We start from the raw sequence: 9,978 nt of genomic DNA on the forward strand, positions 1-9,978 counted from the left end.
TTAGCATATCTTTAATTTTGTTAGGTTAGTGTTTTAATTTAGGGATTTATTAAGTCAATATGCAGTGTATTGCATATTGATTCTGACCTATTTTATAATAATCATTTGCATATAGGTTTGCAATTAAGAAGTCCTATCTTTAATCGCATAGTTTCTTTTGTTTGAATTTCAAATACATCTATAAATAGAAGTACAAGGCAGTTCAGACATGAGAATTATGCGGTGAAAAAAAAGCTATAGAGGACGCTACCCATCTTCTAAAAATTACGAAAATTTTATAACGTTGTACTTTACTTGTTTAAATTTATTTTGATATTGAATTTAATTTACTCTTAATTTGTTTAAATTTATGATTTTGCACTCCGCTTTTTCAGAAAAATTATTCAATATTTGCACAAATTGTATTTTCGAACCAACAATTTTGAAGAATGTGTCTTGCAAGACTGTATCCAGGGGGTAGGAGGTTTGAACCCCCCCCCCCTCCAATGTTTTTTCGAATCGTAAAAATGTGACAAAAATTAATATAAACAATTTTGTTGATTTTTTTTAAGTTTTTGTACCCTCCTCCCCTCTGAAAAAAATCCTGGATGTGACCCAGGTGTCTTGTTTCAGTCTAATTTTAAGAAAGAAGAAAAACTACAGTTTTTTCTCTAAATTTTCAGAAATTTGTCTTACTTATTCGTTTAAAATTTTTCTTTGCATTGGAATGTGGCATCGATTCACGAAAATGTTGGAGGAATATTTTTTTTTCAGTCTAGAGGGTTGAGGCAACCCTCCCTAACCCCTGAGAAGAAACTGATGTATATGGTTTTGGATTCAATTACTTGTTTTAGTTGATTGTTTATTTTTATTTAGCTGTTGATAGTTATTACTATTTTTTATTAAGTTTAACTCTGTGTACGAACTAATTTTGGCACTTTTCAAGTTTTTATATGTCTCTCCAATTTAGTTTGAAATCGCTTTTTACATCAATTTCTGTTTATTGGTTTTGTTTATATGGATGTTTTGCAGCCCATTTTGTTTTGTCTATATCCTATTTTAGAATACGACTCAAATCCTTCCAACGAAATACTAATGATATTATTATCCTTTTGTGTATCTGGTCATTTTCCATTATCCCATAAATTGAAAATACCCCTTGAAAAATTCTCCCATAAAACTCCCCCTGCGGAAAATCCTCTCTGGAAAATTCACCCCTGAAGAATTCCTCCCGCGAGAAACATTGTCAAGCCTTTTCTGCGTTTTTTCTAGATATTTATAAAGCCTTTGACAGCTCCGTCTTAGTAAAGAGATTAAATATAAACAAAATTTAACTGTAAGTAAGGAGGGACATTAAAACTTAAAACGAACAGAAATTATTCCGTATATGAAAGGAGGTGTCCCTTCCTCAACGTCTCGCTCTTTATGCTAAAGTTTTTTATTGTTTAAAAAAATAGAGTTGTGAGACAAAGTCAAACTTTAGCGTAAAGAGTGAGGCCTTGAGGAGGCCCCTTTCATATACGGAATAATTTCTGTTCGTCTTAAGTTTTAATGTCGCTCCTTACTTTCGGTTAAAAACTTGCTTTTTTATTTAATTTCTGAACTTTTTTGAATTAATGCAGGTTTTGATTTTGGCTAACCGTATATGAATAATTAAAATAAAATTTGCATATTAATTTTACTTTTACCAGAAGTAAAAGTTTATTGCGAAAAGAAATTTATGGTGATTTCGAAATAGAGCCTGAAATCCTTTGAAAATGGCGTCAAATCGAAATAAAAAGTGCACCCTTGGAATCAAAATGGCCCAAAACCTTTTTTAGGATAGTTACAGTCTCCCACCTTGAACACCAGGGGAAAATAACTTTTTTGCATGGGTAGCACTGATCTGTCTCCCTTTTTTTTCTTTTTTTCTCTAGCTGGGATAGGAGGTGGCCAGAGAATCATAGAGAGATGTGTAATGACATGGTCGAAAGCTTGTACAGTGAAGTTAAAGCCCCCCTCCCTGAACAACAAGGAAAATCACTTTTTTGCATCGGTAGTACTGATCTGTCTCCCGTTTTTTTTTGTTTTTTCTTCCAACAGGCCTAGCGGGCACAAGAACATCATAGAGAGATGCTTAATGGCTCGTTCAAAAGCTATTTCTCACATCTACGTGATTTTTATAAATTCTGCCATCTACAAATGCCATATGGCACTAAAATGGCCCTTTTTGTGCTATTTTTCAAGGGGTGGCACTAGCAGTCTACCAGAACATCGTTGACAAATCTTTTATAGCTCATATAAAAGATATTGCACATATCTACGTCTTTCATATAAATTCCACCATCATCAAGTTCCAAATGGCACTACGGCACTTTTGGTGTCGTGTCTCAAATGGAAAAGCAGGGGCTATTGGGCTAGCAGAACTTATAAAAGTGATGTTTAATGACTCATTTGGAAGCTATTGCTCATATATACGTGTTTTTTTTTATTAGTTTTACATTCGTAAGTGACTTTTTTGCATGGGTAGCACTGATCTTACTCCCTTTTTTTTCTTTTTTTCTCTAGCTGGGATAGGGGGTGGCCAGAGAATCATAGAGAGATGTGTAATAGCTCATTCGAAAAGGAATTAAATTTGTAAGTGCCCTTTTTAAGCGACCAAAAAGACTGGAGGGCAAATAGTCCCCCCTCCCTAAAGGCCTCCCCCCCAAAAAAAATAGTCCTATAAAAATTTTGACATAGCCATTTTGTTTAACATAGTTCAAAGGTTCAATATATATTGTTTTGATGATGATATGACCCTCCATAGTCTTTGAGGAAGGGCTGTATGTGGTATCGGGAGTATCGATATCGCGCGTATCGGTATCGGGTGTATTGGTATTGCACGTATCGTATCGGAAATATCGGCTTCGGTGTCCGTTGTTGTTTTCGTTCAGTCATTTTCTATGCACACTTTTTAAGGCATGTCCCGGCAAGGTATTATGGTTGCAGCGGTATCTGCAACCTAGTAAAGAGCGAAACACAGCAAATAGTAACCAAAAGTTAAAAAACGCATCCTGAAAAAAAAAACTGCCTAGTGAAAAAAATTCCCATCTGGCACTGACTCAGGAATGTTAACTATTATTTCGGTTTGTCATAAGAGTAAAAGTTTATTGTGAAAGGACATTTATGGTGGTTTCGAAAAAACCTCAAATTCCTCGAAAATGGCGTTACATCGAAATGGAAATTATACCATTGGAATCAACATGGTCGAAAGCTTGTACAGTGAAGTTATAGCCCCCCTCCCTGAACAACAAGGAAAATCACTTTTTTGCATCGGTAGTACTGATCTGTCTCCCGTTTTTTTTTGTTTTTTCTTCCAACAGGCCTAGCGGGCACAAGAACATCATAGAGAGATGCTTAATGGCTCGTTCAAAAGCTATTTCTCACATCTACGTGATTTTTATAAATTCTGCCATCTACAAATGCCATATGGCACTAAAATGGCCCTTTTTGTGCTATTTTTCAAGGGGTGGCACTAGCAGTCTACCAGAACATCGTTGACAAATCTTTTATAGCTCATATAAAAGATATTGCACATATCTACGTCTTTCATATAAATTCCACCATCATCAAGTTCCAAATGGCACTACGGCACTTTTGGTGTCGTGTCTCAAATGGAAAAGCAGGGGCTATTGGGCTAGCAGAACTTATAAAAGTGATGTTTAATGACTCATTTGGAAGCTATTGCTCATATATACGTGTTTTTTTTTATTAGTTTTACATTCGTAATTGCTATATAGCACTGAAAACAAAACTTATGGTGCCACTTCTTAAGTGGAAAAGCTCTGAAGTACAAAACAGTTATCACTGTAATAGTTATGTTCCAGAACCCTTAACTGGAGGTTCGCAAGAACCCCTCCCAACCCCCTTAGTAAGCTTCAAAAATCGTCTGCTCACCAGTAAGCTGCTGAAACATTAGCAGGTTACCACACCATCGTTGATAGATATTTAATGGCTCAATTATATGCTATTGCTTATATTTACTAGGTTTTTAATAATTCTACTATCTATTAGATTTCACAGACTTTAATGTCAACTATTTTCTGAGGAGAATTTGCAATGAACTCTTTGTCATAGTTGAAAGATTAGCTACAACCTAGTAAAGAGCGAACCACAGCACATAGTAACTAAAAGTTAAAAAATATTAAAACGGTCGTTTGTTCTTCTTTATTCCAGGCCTAGCGGGTTACTAGAATATCATAGATATATACATAATAGCTCAATAAAAAGCTATTTCTCATATGTAAGTGGTTTATATAAATTTTGCCGTGTGCAAGTGGCATATGACAGGAAAAAAGGAACTTTTTATGCCTTTTCTCGAGGGGTGGGGCTAGTGGGCTACCAGAACATCTTAGATATATTTTTGAAAGCTCATATAAAAAAAATTGTTTATATTTATGTTCTTTCTATAAATTCCCCCATTTGCAAGTTTCTACTAGCACTAAAAACGGCACTTTTGGTGGCATGTCTCAAGTGGAAAAGCTAGAATCACTGGACTACTAGAACTTTTTAGAGTGATGTTTAATGGCTCTTTTGAAAACTTATGCTCATATCTACTTGCTTTTTATCAATTCTACCATTCGTAAGTGAAATATAGCACTGAAAACAACATTTTTGGTGCCACTTCTTAAGTGAAAAATCTTGGAAGTATAAAACGGTATCATTGTAATAATTATGGTATAAAACCCTTAACTGGAGGTTTGCAAGAACACCTCCTGCAACTTCCTCCTCCAGTCCCCCTTAATAAGCCACACAATTAAAGTCCTACAAAAACCAATATATTAAATTACATTATTAGAGGTGTGCTTCTGTCAGTACAGTGCTGGAATTCAAATTAGATTATCATGCGTTCAATTCCAGCTTGGATTTTTTTTCAATCATGGTTTGTCCCTTCTTACAATTACTTTTCAGATAATCCGTTATTTTTTCAAGCCTGATGCACTCAGTTTTTAAGGTATATCCCGGGAAGGCAGATTTTCAACCTATATCTCATACCTACGTGCTTTTTATCAATTTTACCATCCAAAAGTGCCATATAGCACTAAAAACGGCACTTTTGGTACCCCTTCTTAACTGGAAGAGTTTGGAAGCATAAAACGGTACCATTGTAATAGTTATGATCCAAAGCCCTTAGCTGGAGGCTTATAAGATCCCCTCACATATACTTCCCTATCCAGACCTTCTTAGTAAGTTTCATAAAACGCCTAGTCATATTAAAAGTAAAAGATTATTGCGAAAACAAATTAACTAAAATTAAAAACTTTTCAACTAAACATCTACCAAAAATTAAGCTTGATTGATCAACAGTATTGAATTGAACCTTCAAACTTCACTCTGTGATGAAGCCTGTGTGCTAGTTCTAACGGCGGTAATTGAAGGGAAGGGACTTCCTTGCCCCCTTAGTTTTTGCTCTTGCCTAGGTTTTGAAATCACCTTTTTTGGTAATCATAGGCAGCGCGCTACTGCTGTCTAAGTAAAGAATGATGTGGGAACAATGTGTTTTTGTTTTCTTCGGCCAGGCACTTCGTATCGAAGGAGTTGTCGTAGAAACTTCGAAAAGGGTTCATTCGAGTTGAAATTGGAGTGGCTAGTGCCCTTTTTAATAGTCGAAAGTGACTGGAGGGCAACTAGCCCCCCCCCACGCCCATCATTCCCCCAAACACATCCGATCAAAATTTTGATATAGCCATTTTGTTCAGCGTAGTTGATTTCCAAATAGAAAATATGTTTTTGAGGAGGACACTCACCCACAACCCTCGGGGCAAGGGTTTTAAGTTATGCCCTGAGGGCATATAAGAACGATGTTGGGGTAATGTACTATGTATTATTCTTCTCCTATAGAGCAGGCACTTCATATGGAAGGGTTCGTCGTATAAACTTCAAAAGGGGCTCATTCAATTGGAAATAGAGAGTTCTAGTGCTCTTTTTAATAGTCGAAAGTGATTGAAGGGCAACTAGCCCCCCCCCCCCACACCCATCATTCCCCCAAACACATCCGATCAAAATTTTGAGATAGCCATTTTGTTCAGCGTAGTTGATTTCCAGATAGAAAATATATTTTTGAGGAGGACACTCCCCCCCAACCCTCAGGGCAAGGGTTTTAAGTTATGCCCTGGGGGCATATAAGAACGATGTTGGCACAATGTACTATTTATTTTTTTTTCTTTTTTATTATTTTTTTTTTCCTATTTTAGAGCTGGGCACTTCATATGGAAGGGGTCGTCATAGAAACTTAAAAAGGGGCTCATTCGATTGGAAATTGAGAGTGCCCTTTTTAATAGTCGAAAGTGATTAGAGGGTTACTAACGATCCTCTCACGCCCACCATTTTCAAAAACACATCCAATCAAAATTTTAAAATATGCATTTTGTTCAACGTAATTGAACGTTCTGGAAATCAGGTCTATTAGGATGATACCCCCCTCAGAGCCCTCAGTGCAAGGGTTGTAAGTTATGCCCTGGGGGCATATAAGGTTTATATAGAAAGATGTTCTATAAATCATAGGCAGCACGATCGAGCTGCCTAAGTAAAGAACGGAGACACTCGAGAACGAGACAAGAAACGGGGACTAGGTAAAGAGGAGGACACAACCCTCAGGCAAGAGTTTAAAGTTATGCCCTGGGGGCATATAAGAACGATGTTGGCACAATTTATTATTTGTTAATTTTTTCCATTAGAGCAGGGCACTTCGTATCGAAGAAGTTGTCGTAGAAACTTCGAAAAGCGCTCATTAAATTGAAAATTGGAGATGCTTGTGCCCTTTTTAATAGACGAAAGTGATTGGAAGGCGACTAACACCCCCATAACCTCCCCAAACATATCCAATCAAAATTTTGAGATAGCCATGTTGTTTAACGCAGTTGAAAGTTCAGGAAATTCGGTCTTAGAGGATGACATCCACCCTAACAGACCTTAGGGTAAGGGTAAGGGTTGTAATTTATGCCCTGGAGGCATATAAGATGTTTATAGAAAGCGTTGTCGTTTCCAAAAGGGCTCATTCGATTGGAAATCGAAAGGCCAAGTGTTCTTTTTAATAGTCGAAAGTGACTGTAAGTCTTGACATTTTATAGTAAAGATCGAAGTGGGTATAATGTATTATTTTTTGTTGTTGTGGTTGTTTAGACCAGCGCACTTCGTATCGAAGGAAATGTCGTGGGAACTTCGAAAAGGGCTCATTCGTTTGAAAATAGAAAGGGCTGATGCCCTTTTTAATAGTCGAAAGTGATTTGAGGGCAACTAATCCCCCTTCCACTCCCACCCTCCCTCGCCACCCCTCCCATTTCTGCTCTTAAAATTTAACCGAATCAAAATAGCGTAAGTGTATCCAAGCTATCAAAGAAAGTAAACATATTTTTTTGCGAATGGTATCAAGTTTTCTATTTCAAGTCAACTAGAGAAGGTATGAAACTAAATTAAACAGTACTATTTGTGTCCAGATTTTTAAAAGCGTGTATGTTGTTAAAAATTGCTGAAAATTTTTCTCCAGCATATAAATAGCAGGCCAAACTATAAAGTCTTAAAAAACAAAGAGATTTAAAGTATCATTTTCTTTTTTCCTGAAAAGACTATGTAAATATAAAACGAACAGAAATTAATCAAAAAAACTTTTTCCACAAAATAAGTTTTTCTAAGAAAAGTAAAAAACTCCATTAAACAAAAAATGAGCAAAAATAAAATCAAATAATTTACCAATCGTGAAACTACCACAAATCAGCATCGATAAATAAATTAAACCCAAAACGAACATAAATTACAATAATTAACCGAGTCAAACTCAAAACGAGCAGAAATTAACATAAGTTGGGTGCAAAACCCCTATGCCTTCCCAATGCCAGAACAAAATTAGCTCTTTACTTAAAAGAATACAAATGAATGTGCATTGTCAATTTAATGTACATATACTGATATTTAGTAATCAAAATGTTAATATTATTTGATTTATTAAAGTTATAAAGTAAAAACATTTATATTTTTAATCCCGCCCCCCGTGGAAAATAAGGCTTTCCAAATTTGAGAATTTTATTTGAGTTTTATTTTAGTTTCCGTAGGGGGATGGAATTTTGGTACTTGTGTGTTATACGCCACTCACTCAAGTTTACGCTGTGTAAAATTCGAGAACACACCGGTTTTTGCGTTAGTTTCTTCGTTACTTTAGAAATAAATTTGCGCTATAGATTTGCATATTATGGGGGGGGGGGCTAAGCATAATGGGTTTGCATGCAAAATGTGTTTGGTACAATTATTCTGCATATTATATAGATAGACAAATAAGTGTATTCTAAAGCCAAAACAGAAATTACAATAGATAGCCTAGTCAAACTCAAAACGAGCAAAAAGTAAAAGGAGTATGGCTTAAAACACCCATGTCTTCTTCAGACCAGAAAATAATTTACACTTTACTTAAAAAATCCAATAAACCGTATATTGTCCTTATAATCTTAATACTGCTTTATTCGTTGAAGTCAAAAAAGTAAAAACATTTAAAATGTATCTTGTTTTCAGTAAAGTGCAAATTCTTTCTCAGCCCTACTCATGCTAATTGTTGCTATTTTGAGTTTAAATAGGTTATATATTGTTATTTCTGTTTGTTTTGGGTTCAATTTTATTTATTTATGGTGATTTATGGTAGTTTTACGCTTGGAAAATTATTTCAATTTATTTCTACTCATTTTTGGCTTAACAAGGCTATGAGCACCAGCAAGAGAGGCAGGGGGGCATGACCCCCACCTGGAAATTTGGGACTATATAGTAATTATAAGCAGGGACGAATCTCCAGTATTTTTATTGGGGGAGGGGCAAGAGGGGTCCATATCTTGATAGTCAAAGGGCACGGGATGTATAATATTTTGTTTCTCCACGTTGTTGCGGGGGCAACTGCCCCCCTTGCCACCCCCAAACAACGCCCGTGATTATAAGGAAACCAAAGGAAAAAAAGCAGAATAGGGAAAAAACATGGAAAAAATGTTTGTTGTCCCATTGTTGGCTGCCTGCCAATAGATTTTGACCCATAATAAGGAAAAATATAAGTTCTAATTTTTGACTGAGTGACCTCTAACAAGTTTTCGACAATTTTTTTTTCTATATGATTTGGTTGGAGCAAAAAAAAAACAAATTCTTCATAGTAATGAATGGTAAGTAAATAACGATCCTTGTCAATAACATAAACCTAATAATATTATTTAATACTTGGAAAAACGGTCATTGAAAAAAAATAATTGGAAAAAACACTTAAATAAAACATTGCATTTACTTTATACTGGGATTTTTTCTTTTTTTTCTTTTTTTTTAGTTAACAAAATTTCCAGATACCTCGCTATTTTTCTGTATTTTTAGTGGCTATATAACTAGAAAGAATTGTCTTCTGACTTTAACTGTTCAAATACTGTACCACCCGGAAAATACCCCCCCCCCGCCCGTGGAAGAAAAGCCTTTCCAAATTTGAGAATTTTATTTCAGTTTTATATTTTAAGGAGTTTTGTTACTTGTGTATTATGGGTTCAAATATTACGCTAAAGTTCAAATTTTCTTCAAATCACAAATCCCTGAATCACAAAGCCTGTTTAATTAGACTAGATAGCTCTTTTGAAAGTACTAAGAAAAATCAAACGGTTCGTGGTAACAAATTGTAAGTAAGGAGCGACCTGCCTCAATAGTAACCAAAACTCTAAAAAACGGAATTTTGATACCAGTAGATACATCAAAAGAATCAAATTTTTATGCTAATTTCAAATATTTAAGTTTATCAAGTTTCGTCTTACCCATCAAAAGTTACCCGCCTGAGAAAATTTGCCTTATTTTCGAAAAAAAGGGAGAAATAACCCCTAAACTCATAGAAGTTTAATGAAAATCACACCATCAGATTCAGCGTATAAGAGAGTAGAACCCCCTTATTGACTCCGAACGGAACCGTGTGCTGCCATCTACAATTTAGTCTATCGCCGACGGGACATAATTTATTCAAGGATTATCGAACCACGA

Source organism: Artemia sp. Qi Xiang Cuo, chromosome 8, assembly GCF_049724085.1.
Source record: "Artemia sp. Qi Xiang Cuo chromosome 8, ASM4972408v1, whole genome shotgun sequence".
Lineage (NCBI taxonomy): Eukaryota > Metazoa > Arthropoda > Branchiopoda > Anostraca > Artemiidae > Artemia > Artemia sp. Qi Xiang Cuo.